Source organism: Nothobranchius furzeri, chromosome 9, assembly GCF_043380555.1.
Source record: "Nothobranchius furzeri strain GRZ-AD chromosome 9, NfurGRZ-RIMD1, whole genome shotgun sequence".
Classification (NCBI taxonomy): domain Eukaryota; kingdom Metazoa; phylum Chordata; class Actinopteri; order Cyprinodontiformes; family Nothobranchiidae; genus Nothobranchius; species Nothobranchius furzeri.
The window spans coordinates 18,689,900-18,712,724 of NC_091749.1; positions in this window are offsets into that span (position 1 = coordinate 18,689,900).

Here is a 22,825-nt window from a genome sequence, read left to right on the forward strand (position 1 = left end):
ATGGAGTCATTATCACTTATGGTTTGTAAATGGCACCCAGAATTATGTTGCACGAAGCACAATTTCACATTATTCTGGGTCCATTTGTGTGAAAACAAGGTCCAATCAGGCTGAAACGTTACAAGAAGGTAGAATCTATTGAGTTGTAAGTGATCTGAACGTTTCATGATGATCGCACATTCCTATAGGGGGTCAAACCATGTCCCAAAGGTCACCGGTCCTGGTGTCACTTTAAAGAAGTAGTCCAGTATAACCTTTGTGGGCTTATAACTTGGCTTCTGAATGTCCTAGAGAGATCAGGTTTGATTTAGTGTACTCCAATCAACAGCCCCTACAACCACAAAAAGGAATGGAGTCATTAGCACTTATGGTTTGTAAATGGCACCCAGAATTATGTTGCACGAAGCACAATTTCACATCTTTCTGGGTCCATTTGTGTGAAAACAAGGTCCAATCAGGCTGAAAAGTTACAGGAAGGTAGAATCTATTGAGTTGTAAGTGATCTGAACGTTTCATGATGATAGCACTTTCCTAAAGGGGTCAAACCATGTCCCAAAGGTCACCGGATCTGGTGTCAATTTAAAGAAGTAGTCCAGTAACACATTTGTGGGCTTATAACTTTGCTTCTGAATGTCCTAGAGAGATCAGGTTTGTTTTAGTATACTCCAATCAACAGCCCCTACAACCACAAAAAGGAATGGAGTCATTAGCACTTATGGTTTTTAAATGGCACCCAGAATTATGTTGCACAAAGCACAATTTCACATCATTCTGGGTTCATTTGTGTGAAAACAAGGTCCAATCATGCTGAAACGTTACAGGAAGGTAGAATCTAATGAGTTGTAAGTGATCTGAACGTTTCATGATGATAGCACTTTCCTAAGGGGGTCAAACCATGTCCCAAAGGTCACAGGATCTGGTGTCAATTTAAAGAAGTAGTCCAGTTACACATTTGTGGGCTTATAACTTGGCTTCTGAATGTCCTAGAGAGATCAGGTTTGTTTTAGTGTACTCCAATCAACAGCCCCTACAACCACAAAAAGGAATGGAGTCATTAGCACTTATGGTTTGTAAATGGCACCCAGAATTATGTTGCACGAAGCACAATTTCACATCATTCTGGGTCCATTTGTGTGAAAACAAGGTCCAATCAGGCTGAAACGTTACAAGAAGGTAGAATCTATTGAGTTGTAAGTGATCTGAACGTTTCATGATGATCGCACATTCCTAAAGAGGGTCAAACCATGTCCCAAAGGTCACCGGGCCTGGTGTCACTTTAAAGAAGTAGTCCAGTATAACATTTGTGGGCTTATAACTTGGCTTCTGAATGTCCTAAAGAGGTCAGGTTTGTTTTAGTGTACTCCAATCAACAGCCCCTACAACCACAAAAAGGAATGGAGTCATTAGCACTTATGGTTTGTAAATGGCACCCAGAATTATTTTGCGCGAAGCACAATTTCACAACATTCTGGGTCCATTTGTGTGAAAACAAGGTCCAATCAGGCTGAAACGTTACAAGAAGGTAGAATCTATTGAGTTGTAAGTGATCTGAACGTTTCATGATGATCGCTCATTCCTATAGGGGATCAAACCATGTCCCAAAGGTCACCGGGCCTGGTGTCACTTTAAAGAAGTAGTCCAGTATAACATTTGTGGGCTTATAACTTGGCTTCTGAATGTCCTAAAGAGGTCAGGTTTGTTTTAGTGTACTCCAATCAACAGCCCCTACAACCACAAAAAGGAATGGAGTCATTAGCACTTATGGTTTGTAAATGGCACCCAGAATTATTTTGCGCGAAGCACAATTTCACAACATTCTGGGTCCATTTGTGTGAAAACAAGGTCCAATCAGGCTGAAACGTTACAAGAAGGTAGAATCTATTGAGTTGTAAGTGATCTGAACGTTTCATGATGATAGCACTTTCCTAAGGGGGTCAAACCATGTCCCAAAGGTCACAGAATCTGGTGTCAATTTAAAGAAGTAGTCCAGTTACACATTTGTGGGCTTATAACTTGGCTTCTGAATGTCCTAGAGAGGTTAGGTTTGTTTTAGTGTACTCCAATCAACAGCCCCTACAACCACAAAAAGGAATGGAGTAATTAGCACTTATGGTTTGTAAATGGCACCCAGAATTATGTTGCACGAAGCACAATTTCACATCATTATGGGTCCATTTGTGTGAAAACAAGGTCCAATCAGGCTGAAACGCTACAAGAAGGTAGAATCTATTGAGTTGTAAGTGATCTGAACGTTTCAAGATGATCGCACATTCCTATAGGGGGTAAAACCATTTCCCAAAGGTCTCCGGTCCTGGTGTCACTTTAAAGAAGTAGTCCAGTATAACCTTTTTGGGCTTATAACTTGGCTTCTGAATGTCCTAGAGAGATCAGGTTTGATTTAGTGTACTCCAATCAACAGCCCCTACAACCACAAAAAGGAATGGAGTCATTAGCACTTATGGTTTGTAAATGGCACCCAGAATTATGTTGCACGAAGCACAATTTCACATCTTTCTGGGTCCATTTGTGTGAAAACAAGGTCCAATCAGGCTGAAAAGTTACAGGCAGGTAGAATCTATTGAGTTGTAAGTGATCTGAACGTTTCATGATGATAGCACTTTCCTAAGGGGGTCAAACCATGTCCCAAAGGTCACCGGATCTGGTGTCAATTTAAAGAAGTAGTCCAGTTACACATTTGTGGGCTTATAACTTGGCTTCTGAATGTCCTAGAGAGATTAGGTTTGTTTTAGTGTACTTCAATCAACAGGCCCTACAACCACAAAAAGGAATGGAGTCATTAGCACTTATGGTTTGTAAATGGCACCCAGAATTATTTTGCACGAAGCACAATTTCACAACATTCTGGGTCCATTTGTGTGAAAACAAGGTCCAATCAGGCTGAAACGTTACAAGAAGGTAGACTCTATTGAGTTGTAAGTGATCTGAACGTTTCATGATGATCGCTCATTCCTATAGGGGGTCAAACCATGTCCCAAAGGTCACCGGGCCTGGTGTCACTTTAAAGAAGTAGTCCAGTTACACATTTGTGGGCTTATAACTTTGCTTCTGAATGTCCTAGAGAGATCAGGTTTGTTTTAGTATACTCCAATCAACAGCCCCTACAACCACAAAAAGGAATGGAGTCATTAGCACTTATGGTTTTTAAATGGCACCCAGAATTACGTTGCACGAAGCACAATTTCACATCATTCTGGGTTCATTTGTGTGAAAACAAGGTCCAATCAGGCTGAAACGTTACAGGAAGGTAGAATCTATTGAGTTGTAAGTGATCTGAACGTTTCATGATGATAGCAATTTCCTAAGGGGGTCAAACCATGTCCCAAAGGTCACAGGATCTGGTGTCAATTTAAAGAAGTAGTCCAGTTACACATTTGTGGGCTTATAACTTGGCTTCTGAATGTCCTAGAGAGATCAGGTTTGTTTTAGTGTACTCCAATCAACAGCCCCTACAACCACAAAAAGGAATGGAGTCATTAGCACTTATGGTTTGTAAATGGCACCCAGAATTATGTTGCACGAAGCACAATTTCGCATCATTCTGGGTTCATTTGTGTGAAAACAAGGTCCAATCAGGCTGAAACGTTACAGGAAGGTAGAATCTATTGAGTTGTAAGTGATCTGAACGTTTCATGATGATAGCGCTTTCCTAAGGGGGTCAAACCATGTCCCAAAGGTCACCGGATCTGGTGTCAATTTAAAGAAGTAGTCCAGTTACACATTTGTGGGCTTATAACTTGGCTTCTGAATGTCCTAGAGAGATTAGGTTTGTTTTAGTGTACTTCAATCAACAGGCCCTACAACCACAAAAAGGAATGGAGTCATTAGCACTTATGGTTTGTAAATGGCACCCAGAATTATTTTGCACGAAGCACAATTTCACAACATTCTGGGTCCATTTGTGTGAAAACAAGGTCCAATCAGGCTGAAACGTTACAAGAAGGTAGACTCTATTGAGTTGTAAGTGATCTGAACGTTTCATGATGATCGCTCATTCCTATAGGGGGTCAAACCATGTCCCAAAGGTCACCGGGCCTGGTGTCACTTTAAAGAAGTAGTCCAGTTACACATTTGTGGGCTTATAACTTTGCTTCTGAATGTCCTAGAGAGATCAGGTTTGTTTTAGTATACTCCAATCAACAGCCCCTACAACCACAAAAAGGAATGGAGTCATTAGCACTTATGGTTTTTAAATGGCACCCAGAATTACGTTGCACGAAGCACAATTTCACATCATTCTGGGTTCATTTGTGTGAAAACAAGGTCCAATCAGGCTGAAACGTTACAGGAAGGTAGAATCTATTGAGTTGTAAGTGATCTGAACGTTTCATGATGATAGCAATTTCCTAAGGGGGTCAAACCATGTCCCAAAGGTCACAGGATCTGGTGTCAATTTAAAGAAGTAGTCCAGTTACACATTTGTGGGCTTATAACTTGGCTTCTGAATGTCCTAGAGAGATCAGGTTTGTTTTAGTGTACTCCAATCAACAGCCCCTACAACCACAAAAAGGAATGGAGTCATTAGCACTTATGGTTTGTAAATGGCACCCAGAATTATGTTGCACGAAGCACAATTTCGCATCATTCTGGGTTCATTTGTGTGAAAACAAGGTCCAATCAGGCTGAAACGTTACAGGAAGGTAGAATCTATTGAGTTGTAAGTGATCTGAACGTTTCATGATGATAGCGCTTTCCTAAGGGGGTCAAACCATGTCCCAAAGGTCACCGGATCTGGTGTCAATTTAAAGAAGTAGTCCAGTTACACATTTGTGGGCTTATAACTTGGCTTCTGAATGTCCTAGAGAGATCAGGTTTGTTTTAGTGTACTTAAATCAACAGCCCCTACAACCACAAAAAGGAATGGAGTCATTATCACTTATGGTTTGTAAATGGCACCCAGAATTATGTTGCACGAAGCACAATTTCACATTATTCTGGGTCCATTTGTGTGAAAACAAGGTCCAATCAGGCTGAAACGTTACAAGAAGGTAGAATCTATTGAGTTGTAAGTGATCTGAACGTTTCATGATGATCGCACATTCCTATAGGGGGTCAAACCATGTCCCAAAGGTCACCGGTCCTGGTGTCACTTTAAAGAAGTAGTCCAGTATAACCTTTGTGGGCTTATAACTTGGCTTCTGAATGTCCTAGAGAGATCAGGTTTGATTTAGTGTACTCCAATCAACAGCCCCTACAACCACAAAAAGGAATGGAGTCATTAGCACTTATGGTTTGTAAATGGCACCCAGAATTATGTTGCACGAAGCACAATTTCACATCTTTCTGGGTCCATTTGTGTGAAAACAAGGTCCAATCAGGCTGAAAAGTTACAGGAAGGTAGAATCTATTGAGTTGTAAGTGATCTGAACGTTTCATGATGATAGCACTTTCCTAAAGGGGTCAAACCATGTCCCAAAGGTCACCGGATCTGGTGTCAATTTAAAGAAGTAGTCCAGTAACACATTTGTGGGCTTATAACTTTGCTTCTGAATGTCCTAGAGAGATCAGGTTTGTTTTAGTATACTCCAATCAACAGCCCCTACAACCACAAAAAGGAATGGAGTCATTAGCACTTATGGTTTTTAAATGGCACCCAGAATTATGTTGCACAAAGCACAATTTCACATCATTCTGGGTTCATTTGTGTGAAAACAAGGTCCAATCATGCTGAAACGTTACAGGAAGGTAGAATCTAATGAGTTGTAAGTGATCTGAACGTTTCATGATGATAGCACTTTCCTAAGGGGGTCAAACCATGTCCCAAAGGTCACAGGATCTGGTGTCAATTTAAAGAAGTAGTCCAGTTACACATTTGTGGGCTTATAACTTGGCTTCTGAATGTCCTAGAGAGATCAGGTTTGTTTTAGTGTACTCCAATCAACAGCCCCTACAACCACAAAAAGGAATGGAGTCATTAGCACTTATGGTTTGTAAATGGCACCCAGAATTATGTTGCACGAAGCACAATTTCACATCATTCTGGGTCCATTTGTGTGAAAACAAGGTCCAATCAGGCTGAAACGTTACAAGAAGGTAGAATCTATTGAGTTGTAAGTGATCTGAACGTTTCATGATGATCGCACATTCCTAAAGAGGGTCAAACCATGTCCCAAAGGTCACCGGGCCTGGTGTCACTTTAAAGAAGTAGTCCAGTATAACATTTGTGGGCTTATAACTTGGCTTCTGAATGTCCTAAAGAGGTCAGGTTTGTTTTAGTGTACTCCAATCAACAGCCCCTACAACCACAAAAAGGAATGGAGTCATTAGCACTTATGGTTTGTAAATGGCACCCAGAATTATTTTGCGCGAAGCACAATTTCACAACATTCTGGGTCCATTTGTGTGAAAACAAGGTCCAATCAGGCTGAAACGTTACAAGAAGGTAGAATCTATTGAGTTGTAAGTGATCTGAACGTTTCATGATGATCGCTCATTCCTATAGGGGGTCAAACCATGTCCCAAAGGTCACCGGGCCTGGTGTCACTTTAAAGAAGTAGTCCAGTATAACATTTGTGGGCTTATAACTTGGCTTCTGAATGTCCTAAAGAGGTCAGGTTTGTTTTAGTGTACTCCAATCAACAGCCCCTACAACCACAAAAAGGAATGGAGTCATTAGCACTTATGGTTTGTAAATGGCACCCAGAATTATTTTGCGCGAAGCACAATTTCACAACATTCTGGGTCCATTTGTGTGAAAACAAGGTCCAATCAGGCTGAAACGTTACAAGAAGGTAGAATCTATTGAGTTGTAAGTGATCTGAACGTTTCATGATGATAGCACTTTCCTAAGGGGGTCAAACCATGTCCCAAAGGTCACAGAATCTGGTGTCAATTTAAAGAAGTAGTCCAGTTACACATTTGTGGGCTTATAACTTGGCTTCTGAATGTCCTAGAGAGGTTAGGTTTGTTTTAGTGTACTCCAATCAACAGCCCCTACAACCACAAAAAGGAATGGAGTAATTAGCACTTATGGTTTGTAAATGGCACCCAGAATTATGTTGCACGAAGCACAATTTCACATCATTATGGGTCCATTTGTGTGAAAACAAGGTCTACTCAGGCTGAAACGCTACAAGAAGGTAGAATCTATTGAGTTGTAAGTGATCTGAACGTTTCAAGATGATCGCACATTCCTATAGGGGGTAAAACCATTTCCCAAAGGTCTCCGGGTCTGGAGTCACTTTAAAGAAGTAGTCCAGTTACACCTTTGTGGGCTTATAACTTGGCTTCTGAATTTCCGAGAGAGGTTAGATTTGTTTTAGTGTACTGCAATCAAAAGCCCCTACAACAACAAAAAGGAATGGAGTCTTTAGCACTTATGGTTTGTAAATGGCACCAAGAATTATGTTGCACGAAGCACAATTTCACATCATTCTGGGTTCATTTGTGTGACAACAAGGTCCAATCAGGCTGAAACATTACAGGACGGTAGAATCTATTGAGTTGTAAGTGATCTGAATGTTTCATGATGATAGCACTTTCCTAAAGGGGTCAAACCATGTCCCAAAGGTCACCGGATCTGGTGTCAATTTAAAGAAGTAGTCCAGTTACACATTTGTGGGCTTATAACTTTGCTTCTGAATGTCCTAGAGAGATCAGGTTTGTTTTAGTATACTCCAATCAACAGCCCCTACAACCACAAAAAGGAATGGAGTCATTAGCACTTATGGTTTTTAAATGGCACCCAGAATTATGTTGCACGAAGCACAATTTCACATCATTCTGGGTTCATTTGTGTGAAAACAAGGTCCAATCAGGCTGAAACGTTACAGGAAGGTAGAATCTATTGAGTTGTAAGTGATCTGAACGTTTCATGATGATAGCACTTTCCTAAGGGGGTCAAACCATGTCCCAAAGGTCACAGGATCTGGTGTCAATTTAAAGAAGTAGTCCAGTTACACATTTGTGGGCTTATAACTTGGCTTCTGAATGTCCTAGAGAGATCAGGTTTGTTTTAGTGTACTCCAATCAACAGCCCCTACAACCAAAAAAAGGAATGGAGTCATTAGCACTTATGGTTTGTAAATGGCACCCAGAAATATGTTGCACGAAGCACAATTTCACATCATTCTGGGTCCATTTGTGTGAAAACAAGGTCCAATCAGGCTGAAACGTTACAAGAAGGTAGAATCTATTGAGTTGTAAGTGATCTGAACGTTTCATGATGATCGCACATTCCTAAAGGGGGTCAAACCATGTCCCAAAGGTCACCGGGCCTGGTGTCACTTTAAAGAAGTAGTCCAGTATAACCTTTGTGGGCTTATAACTTGGCTTCTGAATGTCCTAAAGAGGTCAGGTTTGTTTTAGTGTACTCCAATCAACAGCCCCTACAACCACAAAAAGGAATGGAGTCATTAGCACTTATGGTTTGTAAATGGCACCCAGAATTATGTTGCACGAAGCACAATTTCACATCATTCTGGGTCCATTTGTGTGAAAACAAGGTCCAATCAGGCTGAAAAGTTACAGGAAGGTAGAATCTATTGAGTTGTAAGTGATCTGAACGTTTCATGATGATAGCACTTTCCTAAGGGGGTCAAACCATGTCCCAAAGGTCACCGGATCTGGTGTCAATTTAAAGAAGTAGTCCAGTTACACATTTGTGGGCTTATAACTTGGCTTCTGAATGTCCTAGAGAGATCAGGTTTGTTTTAGTGTACTTCAATCAACAGGCCCTACAACCACAAAAAGGAATGGAGTCATTAGCACTTATGGTTTGTAAATGGCACCCAGAATTATTTTGCGCGAAGCACAATTTCACAACATTCTGGGTCCATTTGTGTGAAAACAAGGTCCAATCAGGCTGAAACGTTACAAAAAGGTAGAATCTATTGAGTTGTAAGTGATCTGAACGTTTCATGATGATCGCTCATTCCTATAGGGGGTCAAACCATGTCCCAAAGGTCACCGGGCCTGGTGTCACTTTAAAGAAGTAGTCCAGTTACACATTTGTGGGCTTATAACTTGGCTTCTGAATGTCCTAGAGAGATTAGGTTTGTTTTAGTGTACTTCAATCAACAGGCCCTACAACCAGAAAAAGGAATGGAGTCATTAGCACTTATGGTTTGTAAATGGCACCCAGAATTATTTTGCACGAAGCACAATTTCACAACATTCTGGGTCCATTTGTGTGAAAACAAGGTCCAATCAGGCTGAAACGTTACAAGAAGGTAGACTCTATTGAGTTGTAAGTGATCTGAACGTTTCATGATGATCGCTCATTCCTATAGGGGGTCAAACCATGTCCCAAAGGTCACCGGGCCTGGTGTCACTTTAAAGAAGTAGTCCAGTTACACATTTGTGGGCTTATAACTTTGCTTCTGAATGTCCTAGAGAGATCAGGTTTGTTTTAGTATACTCCAATCAACAGCCCCTACAACCACAAAAAGGAATGGAGTCATTAGCACTTATGGTTTTTAAATGGCACCCAGAATTACGTTGCACGAAGCACAATTTCACATCATTCTGGGTTCATTTGTGTGAAAACAAGGTCCAATCAGGCTGAAACGTTACAGGAAGGTAGAATCTATTGAGTTGTAAGTGATCTGAACGTTTCATGATGATAGCAATTTCCTAAGGGGGTCAAACCATGTCCCAAAGGTCACAGGATCTGGTGTCAATTTAAAGAAGTAGTCCAGTTACACATTTGTGGGCTTATAACTTGGCTTCTGAATGTCCTAAAGAGGTCAGGTTTGTTTTAGTGTACTCCAATCAACAGCCCTTATAACCACAAAAAGGAATGGAGTCATTAGCACTTATGGTTTGTAAATGGCACCCAGAATTATGTTGCACGAAGCACAATTTCACATCATTATGGGTCCATTTGTGTGAAAACAAGGTCCAATCAGGCTGAAACGCTACAAGAAGGTAGAATCTATTGAGTTGTAAGTGATCTGAACGTTTCAAGATGATCGCACATTCCTATAGGGGGTAAAACCATTTCCCAAAGGTCACCGGGCCTGGAGTCACTTTAAAGAAGTAGTCCAGTTACACCTTTGTGGGCTTATAACTTGGCTTCTGAATTTCCTAGAAAGGTTAGATTTGTTTTAGTGTACAGCAATCAAAAGCCCCTACAACCACAAAAAGGAATGGAGTCATTAGCACTTATGGTTTGTAAATGGCACCAAGAATTATGTTGCACGAAGCACAATTTCACATCATTCTGGGTTCATTTGTGTGACAACAAGGTCCAATCAGGCTGAAACGTTACAGGAAGGTAGAATCTATTGAGTTGTAAGTGATCTGAACGTTTCATGATGATAGCACTTTCCTAAGGGGGTCAAACCATGTCCCAAAGGTCACTGGATCTGGTGTCAATTTAAAGAAGTAGTCCAGTTACACATTTGTAGGCTTATAACTTGGCTTCTGAATGTCCTAAAGAGGTCAGGTTTGTTTTAGTGTACTCCAATCAACAGCCCCTACAACCACAAAAAGGAATGGAGTCATTAGCACTTATGGTTTTTAAATGGCACCCAGAATTATGTTGCACGAAGCACAATTTCACATCATTCTGGGTTCATTTGTGTGAAAACAAGGTCCAATCAGGCTGAAACGTTACAGGAAGGTAGAATCTATTGAGTTGTAAGTGATCTGAACGTTTCATGATGATAGCACTTTCCTAAGGGGGTCAAACCATGTCCCAAAGGTCACAGAATCTGGTGTCAATTTAAAGAAGTAGTCCAGTTACACATTTGTGGGCTTATAACTTGGCTTCTGAATGTCCTAGAGAGGTTAGGTTTGTTTTAGTGTACTCCAATCAACAGCCCCTACAACCACAAAAAGGAATGGAGTCATTAGCACTTATGGTTTGTAAATGGCACCCAGAATTATGTTGCACGAAGCACAATTTCACATCATTATGGGTCCATTTGTGTGAAAACAAGGTCCAATCAGGCTGAAACGCTACAAGAAGGTAGAATCTATTGAGTTGTAAGTGATCTGAACGTTTCAAGATGATCGCACATTCCTATAGGGGGTAAAACCATTTCCCAAAGGTCACCGGGCCTGGAGTCACTTTAAAGAAGTAGTCCAGTTACACCTTTGTGGGCTTATAACTTGGCTTCTGAATTTCCTAAAGAGGTCAGGTTTGTTTTAGTGTACTCCAATCAACAGCCCCTACAACCACAAAAAGGAATGGAGTCATTAGCACTTATGGTTTGTAAATGGCACCCAGAATTATGTTGCACGAAGCACAATTTCACATCATTATGGGTCCATTTGTGTGAAAACAAGGTCCAATCAGGCTGAAACGCTACAAGAAGGTAGAATCTATTGAGTTGTAAGTGATCTGAACGTTTCAAGATGATCGCACATTCCTATAGGGGGAAAAACCATTTCCCAAAGGTCACCGGGCCTGGAGTCACTTTAAAGAAGTAGTCCAGTTACACCTTTGTGGGCTTATAACTTGGCTTCTGAATTTCCTAGAAAGGTTAGATTTGTTTTAGTGTACTGCAATCAAAAGCCCCTACAACCACAAAAAGGAATGGAGTCATTAGCACTTATGGTTTGTAAATGGCACCAAGAATTATGTTGCACGAAGCACAATTTCACATCATTCTGGGTTCATTTGTGTGACAACAAGGTCCAATCAGGCTGAAACGTTACAGGAAGGTAGAATCTATTGAGTTGTAAGTGATCTGAACGTTTCATGATGATAGCACTTTCCTAAGGGGGTCAAACCATGTCCCAAAGGTCACTGGATCTGGTGTCAATTTAAAGAAGTAGTCCAGTTACACATTTGTGGGCTTATAACTTGGCTTCTGAATGTCCAAGAGAGTTCAGGTTTTTTTTAATGTACTCCAATCAACAGCCCCTACAACCACAAAAAGGAATGGAGTCATTAGCATTTATGGTTTTTAAATGGCACCCAGAATTATGTTGCACGAATCACAATTTCACATCATTCTGGGTTCATTTGTGTGAAAACAAGGTCCAATCAGGCTGAAACGTTACAAGAAGGTAGAATCTATTGAGTTGTAAGTGATCTGAACGTTTCATGATGATCGCACATTCCTAAAGGGGGTCAAACCATGTCCCAAAGGTCACCGGGCCTGGTGTCACTTTAAACAAGTAGTCCAGTATAACCTTTGTGAGCTTATAACTTGGCTTCTGAATGTCCTAAAGAGGTCAGGTTTGTTTTAGTGTACTCCAATCAACAGCCCCTACAACCACAAAAAGGAATGGAGTCATTAGCACTTATGGTTTGTAAATGGCACCCAGAATTATGTTGCACGAAGCACAATTTCACATCATTCTGGGTCCATTTGTGTGAAAACAAGGTCCAATAAGGCTGAAAAGTTACAGGAACGTAGAATCTATTGAGTTGTAAGTGATCTGAACGTTTCATGATGATAGCACTTTCCTAAGGGGGTCAAACCATGTCCCAAAGGTCACCGGATCTGGTGTCAATTTAAAGAAGTAGTCCAGTTACACATTTGTGGGCTTATAACTTTGCTTCTGAAAGTCCTAGAGAGATCAGGTTTGTTTTAGTATACTCCAATCAACAGCCCCTACAACCACAAAAAGGAATGGAGTCATTAGCACTTATGGTTTTTAAATGGCACCCAGAATTACGTTGCACGAAGCACAATTTCACATCATTCTGGGTTCATTTGTGTGAAAACAAGGTCCAATCAGGCTGAAACGTTACAGGAAGGTAGAATCTATTGAGTTGTAAGTGATCTGAACGTTTCATGGTGATAGCAATTTCCTAAGGGGGTCAAACCATGTCCCAAAGGTCACAGGATCTGGTGTCAATTTAAAGAAGTAGTCCAGTTACACATTTGTGGGCTTATAACTTGGCTTCTGAATGTCCTAGAGAGATCAGGTTTGTTTTAGTGTACTCCAATCAACAGCCCCTACAACCACAAAAAGGAATGGAGTCATTAGCACTTATGGTTTGTAAATGGCACCCAGAATTATGTTGCACGAAGCACAATTTCACATCATTATGGGTCCATTTGTGTGAAAACAAGGTCCAATCAGGCTGAAACGCTACAAGAAGGTAGAATCTATTGAGTTGTAAGTGATCTGAACGTTTCAAGATGATCGCACATTCCTATAGGGGGTAAAACCATTTCCCAAAGGTCACCGGGCCTGGAGTCACTTTAAAGAAGTAGTCCAGTTACACCTTTGTGGGCTTATAACTTGGCTTCTGAATTTCCTAAAGAGGTCAGGTTTGTTTTAGTGTACTCCAATCAACAGCCCCTACAACCACAAAAAGGAATGGAGTCATTAGCACTTATGGTTTGTAAATGGCACCCAGAATTATGTTGCACGAAGCACAATTTCACATCATTATGGGTCCATTTGTGTGAAAACAAGGTCCAATCAGGCTGAAACGCTACAAGAAGGTAGAATCTATTGAGTTGTAAGTGATCTGAACGTTTCAAGATGATCGCACATTCCTATAGGGGGTAAAACCATTTCCCAAAGGTCACCGGGCCTGGAGTCACTTTAAAGAAGTAGTCCAGTTACACCTTTGTGGGCTTATAACTTGGCTTCTGAATTTCCTAGAAAGGTTAGATTTGTTTTAGTGTACTGCAATCAAAAGCCCCTACAACCACAAAAAGGAATGGAGTCATTAGCACTTATGGTTTGTAAATGGCACCAAGAATTATGTTGCACGAAGCACAATTTCACATCATTCTGGGTTCATTTGTGTGACAACAAGGTCCAATCAGGCTGAAACGTTACAGGAAGGTAGAATCTATTGAGTTGTAAGTGATCTGAACGTTTCATGATGATAGCACTTTCCTAAGGGGGTCAAACCATGTCCCAAAGGTCACTGGATCTGGTGTCAATTTAAAGAAGTAGTCCAGTTACACATTTGTGGGCTTATAACTTGGCTTCTGAATGTCCAAGAGAGTTCAGGTTTTTTTTAATGTACTCCAATCAACAGCCCCTACAACCACAAAAAGGAATGGAGTCATTAGCATTTATGGTTTTTAAATGGCACCCAGAATTATGTTGCACGAATCACAATTTCACATCATTCTGGGTTCATTTGTGTGAAAACAAGGTCCAATCAGGCTGAAACGTTACAAGAAGGTAGAATCTATTGAGTTGTAAGTGATCTGAACGTTTCATGATGATCGCACATTCCTAAAGGGGGTCAAACCATGTCCCAAAGGTCACCGGGCCTGGTGTCACTTTAAACAAGTAGTCCAGTATAACCTTTGTGAGCTTATAACTTGGCTTCTGAATGTCCTAAAGAGGTCAGGTTTGTTTTAGTGTACTCCAATCAACAGCCCCTACAACCACAAAAAGGAATGGAGTCATTAGCACTTATGGTTTGTAAATGGCACCCAGAATTATGTTGCACGAAGCACAATTTCACATCATTCTGGGTCCATTTGTGTGAAAACAAGGTCCAATCAGGCTGAAAAGTTACAGGAACGTAGAATCTATTGAGTTGTAAGTGATCTGAACGTTTCATGATGATAGCACTTTCCTAAGGGGGTCAAACCATGTCCCAAAGGTCACCGGATCTGGTGTCAATTTAAAGAAGTAGTCCAGTTACACATTTGTGGGCTTATAACTTTGCTTCTGAATGTCCTAGAGAGATCAGGTTTGTTTTAGTATACTCCAATCAACAGCCCCTACAACCACAAAAAGGAATGGAGTCATTAGCACTTATGGTTTTTAAATGGCACCCAGAATTACGTTGCACGAAGCACAATTTCACATCATTCTGGGTTCATTTGTGTGAAAACAAGGTCCAATCAGGCTGAAACGTTACAGGAAGGTAGAATCTATTGAGTTGTAAGTGATCTGAACGTTTCATGGTGATAGCAATTTCCTAAGGGGGTCAAACCATGTCCCAAAGGTCACAGGATCTGGTGTCAATTTAAAGAAGTAGTCCAGTTACACATTTGTGGGCTTATAACTTGGCTTCTGAATGTCCTAGAGAGATCAGGTTTGTTTTAGTGTACTCCAATCAACAGCCCCTACAACCACAAAAAGGAATGGAGTCATTAGCACTTATGGTTTGTAAATGGCACCCAGAATTATGTTGCACGAAGCACAATTTCACATCATTCTGGGTCCATTTGTGTGAAAACAAGGTCCAATCAGGCTGAAACGTTACAAGAAGGTAGAATCTATTGAGTTGTAAGTGATCTGAACGTTTCATGATGATCGCACATTCCTAAAGGGGGTCAAACCATTTCCCAAAGGTCACCGGGCCTGGTGACACTTTAAAGAAGTAGTCCAGTATAACCTTTGTGGGCTTATAACTTGGCTTCTGAATGTCCTAGAGAGATCAGGTTTGTTTTAGTGTACTCCAATCAACAGCCCCTACAACCACAAAAAGGAATGGAGTCATTAGCACTTATGGTTTGTAAATGGCACCCAGAATTATGTTGCACGAAACACAATTTCACATCATTCTGGGTCCATTTGTGTGAAAACAAGGTCCAATCAGGCTGAAAAGTTACAGGAAGGTAGAATCTATTGAGTTGTAAGTGATCTAAACGTTTCATGATGTTAGCACTTTCCTAAGGGGGTCAAACCATGTCCCAAAGGTCACTGGATCTGGTGTCAATTTAAAGAAGTAGTCCAGTTACACATTTGTGGGCTTATAACTTGGCTTCTGAATGTCCTAAAGAGGTCAGGTTTGTTTTAGTGTACTCCAATCAACAGCCCTTATAACCACAAAAAGGAATGGAGTCATTAGCACTTATGGTTTGTAAATGGCACCCAGAATTATGTTGCACGAAGCACAATTTCACATCATTATGGGTCCATTTGTGTGAAAACAAGGTCCAATCAGGCTGAAACGCTACAAGAAGGTAGAATCTATTGAGTTGTAAGTGATCTGAACGTTTCAAGATGATCGCACATTCCTATAGGGGGTAAAACCATTTCCCAAAGGTCACCGGGCCTGGAGTCACTTTAAAGAAGTAGTCCAGTTACACCTTTGTGGGCTTATAACTTGGCTTCTGAATTTCCTAGAAAGGTTAGATTTGTTTTAGTGTACTGCAATCAAAAGCCCCTACAACCACAAAAAGGAATGGAGTCATTAGCACTTATGGTTTGTAAATGGCACCAAGAATTATGTTGCACGAAGCACAATTTCACATCATTCTGGGTTCATTTTTGGTGACAACAAGGTCCAATCAGGCTGAAACGTTACAGGAAGGTAGAATCTATTGAGTTGTAAGTGATCTGAACGTTTCATGATGATAGCACTTTCCTAAGGGGGTCAAACCATGTCCCAAAGGTCACTGGATCTGGTGTCAATTTAAAGAAGTAGTCCAGTTACACATTTGTAGGCTTATAACTTGGCTTCTGAATGTCCAAGAGAGTTCAGGTTTGTTTTAATGTACTCCAATCAACAGCCCCTACAACCACAAAAAGGAATGGAGTCTTTAGCACTTATGGTTTTTAAATGGCACCCAGAATTATGTTGCACGAAGCACAATTTCACATCATTCTGGGTTCATTTGTGTGAAAACAAGGTCCAATCAGGCTGAAACGTTACAAGAAGGTAGAATCTATTGAGTTGTAAGTGATCTGAACGTTTCATGATGATCGCACATTCCTAAAGGGGGTCAAACCATGTCCCAAGGTCACCGGGCCTGGTGTCACTTTAAAGAAGTAGTCCAGTATAACCTTTGTGGGCTTATAACTTGGCTTCTGAATGTCCTAAAGAGGTCAGGTTTGTTTTAGTGTACTCCAATCAACAGCCCCTACAACCACAAAAAGGAATGGAGTCATTAGCACTTATGGTTTTTAAATGGCACCCAGAATTATGTTGCACGAAGCACAATTTCACATCATTCTGGGTTCATTTGTGTGAAAACAAGGTCCAATCAGGCTGAAACGTTACAGGAAGGTAGAATCTATTGAGTTGTAAGTGATCTGAACGTTTCATGATGATAGCACTTTCCTAAGGGGGTCAAACCATGTCCCAAAGGTCACAGAATCTGGTGTCAATTTAAAGAAGTAGTCCAGTTACACATTTGTGGGCTTATAACTTGGCTTCTGAATGTCCTAGAGAGGTTAGGTTTGTTTTAGTGTACTCCAATCAACAGCCCCTACAACCACAAAAAGGAATGGAGTCATTAGCACTTATGGTTTGTAAATGGCACCCAGAATTATGTTGCACGAAGCACAATTTCACATCATTATGGGTCCATTTGTGTGAAAACAAGGTCCAATCAGGCTGAAACGCTACAAGAAGGTAGAATCTATTGAGTTGTAAGTGATCTGAACGTTTCAAGATGATCGCACATTCCTATAGGGGGTAAAACCATTTCCCAAAGGTCACCGGGCCTGGAGTCACTTTAAAGAAGTAGTCCAGTTACACCTTTGTGGGCTTATAACTTGGCTTCTGAATTTCCTAAAGAGGTCAGGTTTGTTTTAGTGTACTCCAATCAACAGCCCCTACAACCACAAAAAGGAATGGAGTCATTAGCACTTATGGTTTGTAAATGGCACCCAGAATTATGTTGCACGAAGCACAATTTCACATCATTATGGGTCCATTTGTGTGAAAACAAGGTCCAATCAGGCTGAAACGCTACAAGAAGGTAGAATCTATTGAGTTGTAAGTGATCTGAACGTTTCAAGATGATCGCACATTCCTATAGGGGGTAAAACCATTTCCCAAAGGTCACCGGGCCTGGAGTCACTTTAAAGAAGTAGTCCAGTTACACCTTTGTGGGCTTATAACTTGGCTTCTGAATTTCCTAGAAAGGTTAGATTTGTTTTAGTGTACTGCAATCAAAAGCCCCTACAACCACAAAAAGGAATGGAGTCATTAGCACTTATGGTTTGTAAATGGCACCAAGAATTATGTTGCACGAAGCACAATTTCACATCATTCTGGGTTCATTTGTGTGACAACAAGGTCCAATCAGGCTGAAACGTTACAGGAAGGTAGAATCTATTGAGTTGTAAGTGATCTGAACGTTTCATGATGATAGCACTTTCCTAAGGGGGTCAAACCATGTCCCAAAGGTCACTGGATCTGGTGTCAATTTAAAGAAGTAGTCCAGTTACACATTTGTGGGCTTATAACTTGGCTTCTGAATGTCCAAGAGAGTTCAGGTTTTTTTTAATGTACTCCAATCAACAGCCCCTACAACCACAAAAAGGAATGGAGTCATTAGCATTTATGGTTTTTAAATGGCACCCAGAATTATGTTGCACGAATCACAATTTCACATCATTCTGGGTTCATTTGTGTGAAAACAAGGTCCAATCAGGCTGAAACGTTACAAGAAGGTAGAATCTATTGAGTTGTAAGTGATCTGAACGTTTCATGATGATCGCACATTCCTAAAGGGGGTCAAACCATGTCCCAAAGGTCACCGGGCCTGGTGTCACTTTAAACAAGTAGTCCAGTATAACCTTTGTGAGCTTATAACTTGGCTTCTGAATGTCCTAAAGAGGTCAGGTTTGTTTTAGTGTACTCCAATCAACAGCCCCTACAACCACAAAAAGGAATGGAGTCATTAGCACTTATGGTTTGTAAATGGCACCCAGAATTATGTTGCACGAAGCACAATTTCACATCATTCTGGGTCCATTTGTGTGAAAACAAGGTCCAATCAGGCTGAAAAGTTACAGGAACGTAGAATCTATTGAGTTGTAAGTGATCTGAACGTTTCATGATGATAGCACTTTCCTAAGGGGGTCAAACCATGTCCCAAAGGTCACCGGATCTGGTGTCAATTTAAAGAAGTAGTCCAGTTACACATTTGTGGGCTTATAACTTTGCTTCTGAATGTCCTAGAGAGATCAGGTTTGTTTTAGTATACTCCAATCAACAGCCCCTACAACCACAAAAAGGAATGGAGTCATTAGCACTTATGGTTTTTAAATGGCACCCAGAATTACGTTGCACGAAGCACAATTTCACATCATTCTGGGTTCATTTGTGTGAAAACAAGGTCCAATCAGGCTGAAACGTTACAGGAAGGTAGAATCTATTGAGTTGTAAGTGATCTGAACGTTTCATGGTGATAGCAATTTCCTAAGGGGGTCAAACCATGTCCCAAAGGTCACAGGATCTGGTGTCAATTTAAAGAAGTAGTCCAGTTACACATTTGTGGGCTTATAACTTGGCTTCTGAATGTCCTAGAGAGATCAGGTTTGTTTTAGTGTACTCCAATCAACAGCCCCTACAACCACAAAAAGGAATGGAGTCATTAGCACTTATGGTTTGTAAATGGCACCCAGAATTATGTTGCACGAAGCACAATTTCACATCATTCTGGGTCCATTTGTGTGAAAACAAGGTCCAATCAGGCTGAAACGTTACAAGAAGGTAGAATCTATTGAGTTGTAAGTGATCTGAACGTTTCATGATGATCGCACATTCCTAAAGGGGGTCAAACCATGTCCCAAAGGTCACCGGGCCTGGTGTCACTTTAAAGAAGTAGTCCAGTATAACCTTTGTGGGCTTATAACTTGGCTTCTGAATGTCCTAGAGAGATCAGGTTTGTTTTAGTGTACTCCAATCAACAGCCCCTACAACCACAAAAAGGAATGGAGTCATTAGCACTTATGGTTTGTAAATGGCACCCAGAATTATGTTGCACGAAACACAATTTCACATCATTCTGGGTCCATTTGTGTGAAAACAAGGTCCAATCAGGCTGAAAAGTTACAGGAAGGTAGAATCTATTGAGTTGTAAGTGATCTAAACGTTTCATGATGTTAGCACTTTCCTAAGGGGGTCAAACCATGTCCCAAAGGTCACCGGATCTGGTGTCAATTTAAAGAAGTAGTCCAGTTACACATTTGTGGGCTTATAACTTTGCTTCTGAATGTCCTAGAGAGATCAGGTTTGTTTTAGTATACTCCAATCAACAGCCCCTACAACCAAAAAAAGGAATGGAGTCATTAGCACTTATGGTTTGTAAATGGCACCCAGAATTATGTTGCACAAAGCACAATTTCACATCATTCTGGGTCCATTTGTGTGAAAACAAGGTCCAATCAGGCTGAAAAGTTACAGGAAGGTAGAATCTATTGAGTTGTAAGTGATCTGAACGTTTCATGATGATAGCACTTTCCTAAGGGGGTCAAACCATGTCCCAAAGGTCACCGGATCTGGTGTCAATTTAAAGAAGTAGTCCAGTTACACATTTGTGGGCTTATAACTTTGCTTCTGAATGTCCTAGAGAGATCAGGTTTGTTTGAGTGTACTCCAATCAACAGCCCCTACAACCACAAAAAGGAATGGAGTCATTAGCACTTATGGTTTTTAAATGGCACCCAGAATTATGTTGCACGAAGCACAATTTCACATCATTCTGGGTTCATTTGTGTGAAAACAAGGTCCAATCAGGCTGAAACGTTACAGGAAGGTAGAATCTATTGAGTTGTAAGTGATCTGAACGTTTCATGATGATAGCACTTTCCTAAGGGGGTCAAACCATGTCCCAAAGGTCACAGAATCTGGTGTCAATTTAAAGAAGTAGTCCAGTTACACATTTGTGGGCTTATAACTTGGCTTCTGAATGTCCTAGAGAGGTTAGGTTTGTTTTAGTGTACTCCAATCAACAGCCCCTACAACCACAAAAAGGAATGGAGTCATTAGCACTTATGGTTTGTAAATGGCACCCAGAATTATGTTGCACGAAGCACAATTTCACATCATTATGGGTCCATTTGTGTGAAAACAAGGTCCAATCAGGCTGAAACGCTACAAGAAGGTAGAATCTATTGAGTTGTAAGTGATCTGAACGTTTCAAGATGATCGCACATTCCTATAGGGGGTAAAACCATTTCCCAAAGGCCACCGGGCCTGGAGTCACTTTAAAGAAGTAGTCCAGTTACACCTTTGTGGGCTTATAACTTTTCTTCTGAATTTCCTAGAGAGGTTAGATTTGTTTTAGTGTACTGCAATCAAAAGCCCCTACAACCACAAAAAGGAATGGAGTCATTAGCACTTATGGTTTGTAAATGGCACCAAGAATTATGTTGCACGAAGCACAATTTCACATCATTCTGGGTTCATTTGTGTGACAACAAGGTCCAATCAGGCTGAAACGTTACAGGAAGGTAGAATCTATTGAGTTGTAAGTGATCTGAACGTTTCATGATGATAGCACTTTCCTAAGGGGGTCAAACCATGTCCCAAAGGTCACTGGATCTGGTGTCAATTTAAAGAAGTAGTCCAGTTACACATTTGTGGGCTTATAACTTGGCTTCTGAATGTCCTAGAGAGGTTAGGTTTGTTTTAGTGTACTCCAATCAACAGCCCCTACAACCACAAAAAGGAATGGAGTAATTAGCACTTATGGTTTGTAAATGGCACCCAGAATTATGTTGCACGAAGCACAATTTCACATCATTATGGGTCCATTTGTGTGAAAACAAGGTCCAATCAGGCTGAAACGCTACAAGAAGGTAGAATCTATTGAGTTGTAAGTGATCTGAACGTTTCAAGATGATCGCACATTCCTATAGGGGGTAAAACCATTTCCCAAAGGTCACCGGGCCTGGAGTCACTTTAAAGAAGTATTCCAGTTACACCTTTGTGGGCTTATAACTTGGCTTCTGAATTTCCTAGAGAGGTTAGATTTGTTTTAGTGTACTGCAATCAAAAGCCCCTACAACCACAAAAAGGAATGGAGTCATTAGCACTTATGGTTTGTAAATGGCACCAAGAATTATGTTGCACGAAGCACAATTTCACATCATTCTGGGTTCATTTGTGTGACAACAAGGTCCAATCAGGCTGAAACGTTACAGGAAGGTAGAATCTATTGAGTTGTAAGTGATCTGAACGTTTCATGATGATAGCACTTTCCTAAGGGGGTCAAACCATGTCCCAAAGGTCACCGGATCTGGTGTCAATTTAAAGAAGTAGTCCAGTTACACATTTGTGGGCTTATAACTTTGCTTCTGAATGTCCTAGAGAGATCAGGTTTGTTTTAGTATACTCCAATCAACAGCCCCTACAACCACAAAAAGGAATGGAGTCATTAGCACTTATGGTTTTTAAATGGCACCCAGAATTACGTTGCACGAAGCACAATTTCACATCATTCTGGGTTCATTTGTGTGAAAACAAGGTCCAATCAGGCTGAAACGTTACAGGAAGGTAGAATCTATTGAGTTGTAAATGATCTGAACGTTTCATGGTGATAGCAATTTCCTAAGGGGGTCAAACCATGTCCCAAAGGTCACAGGATCTGGTGTCAATTTAAAGAAGTAGTCCAGTTACACATTTGTGGGCTTATAACTTGGCTTCTGAATGTCCTAGAGAGATCAGGTTTGTTTTAGTGTACTCCAATCAACAGCCCCTACAACCACAAAAAGGAATGGAGTCATTAGCACTTATGGTTTGTAAATGGCACCCAGAATTATGTTGCACGAAGCACAATTTCACATCATTCTGGGTCCATTTGTGTGAAAACAAGGTCCAATCAGGCTGAAACGTTACAAGAAGGTAGAATCTATTGAGTTGTAAGTGATCTGAACGTTTCATGATGATCGCACATTCCTAAAGGGGGTCAAACCATGTCCCAAAGGTCACCGGGCCTGGTGTCACTTCAAAGAAGTAGTCCAGTATAACCTTTGTGGGCTTATAACTTGGCTTCTGAATGTCCTAGAGAGATCAGGTTTGTTTTAGTGTACTCCAATCAACAGCCCCTACAACCACAAAAAGGAATGGAGTCATTAGCACTTATGGTTTGTAAATGGCACCCAGAATTATGTTGCACGAAGCACAATTTCACATCATTCTGGGTCCATTTGTGTGAAAACAAGGTCCAATCAGGCTGAAAAGTTACAGGAAGGTAGAATCTATTGAGTTGTAAGTGATCTAAACGTTTCATGATGTTAG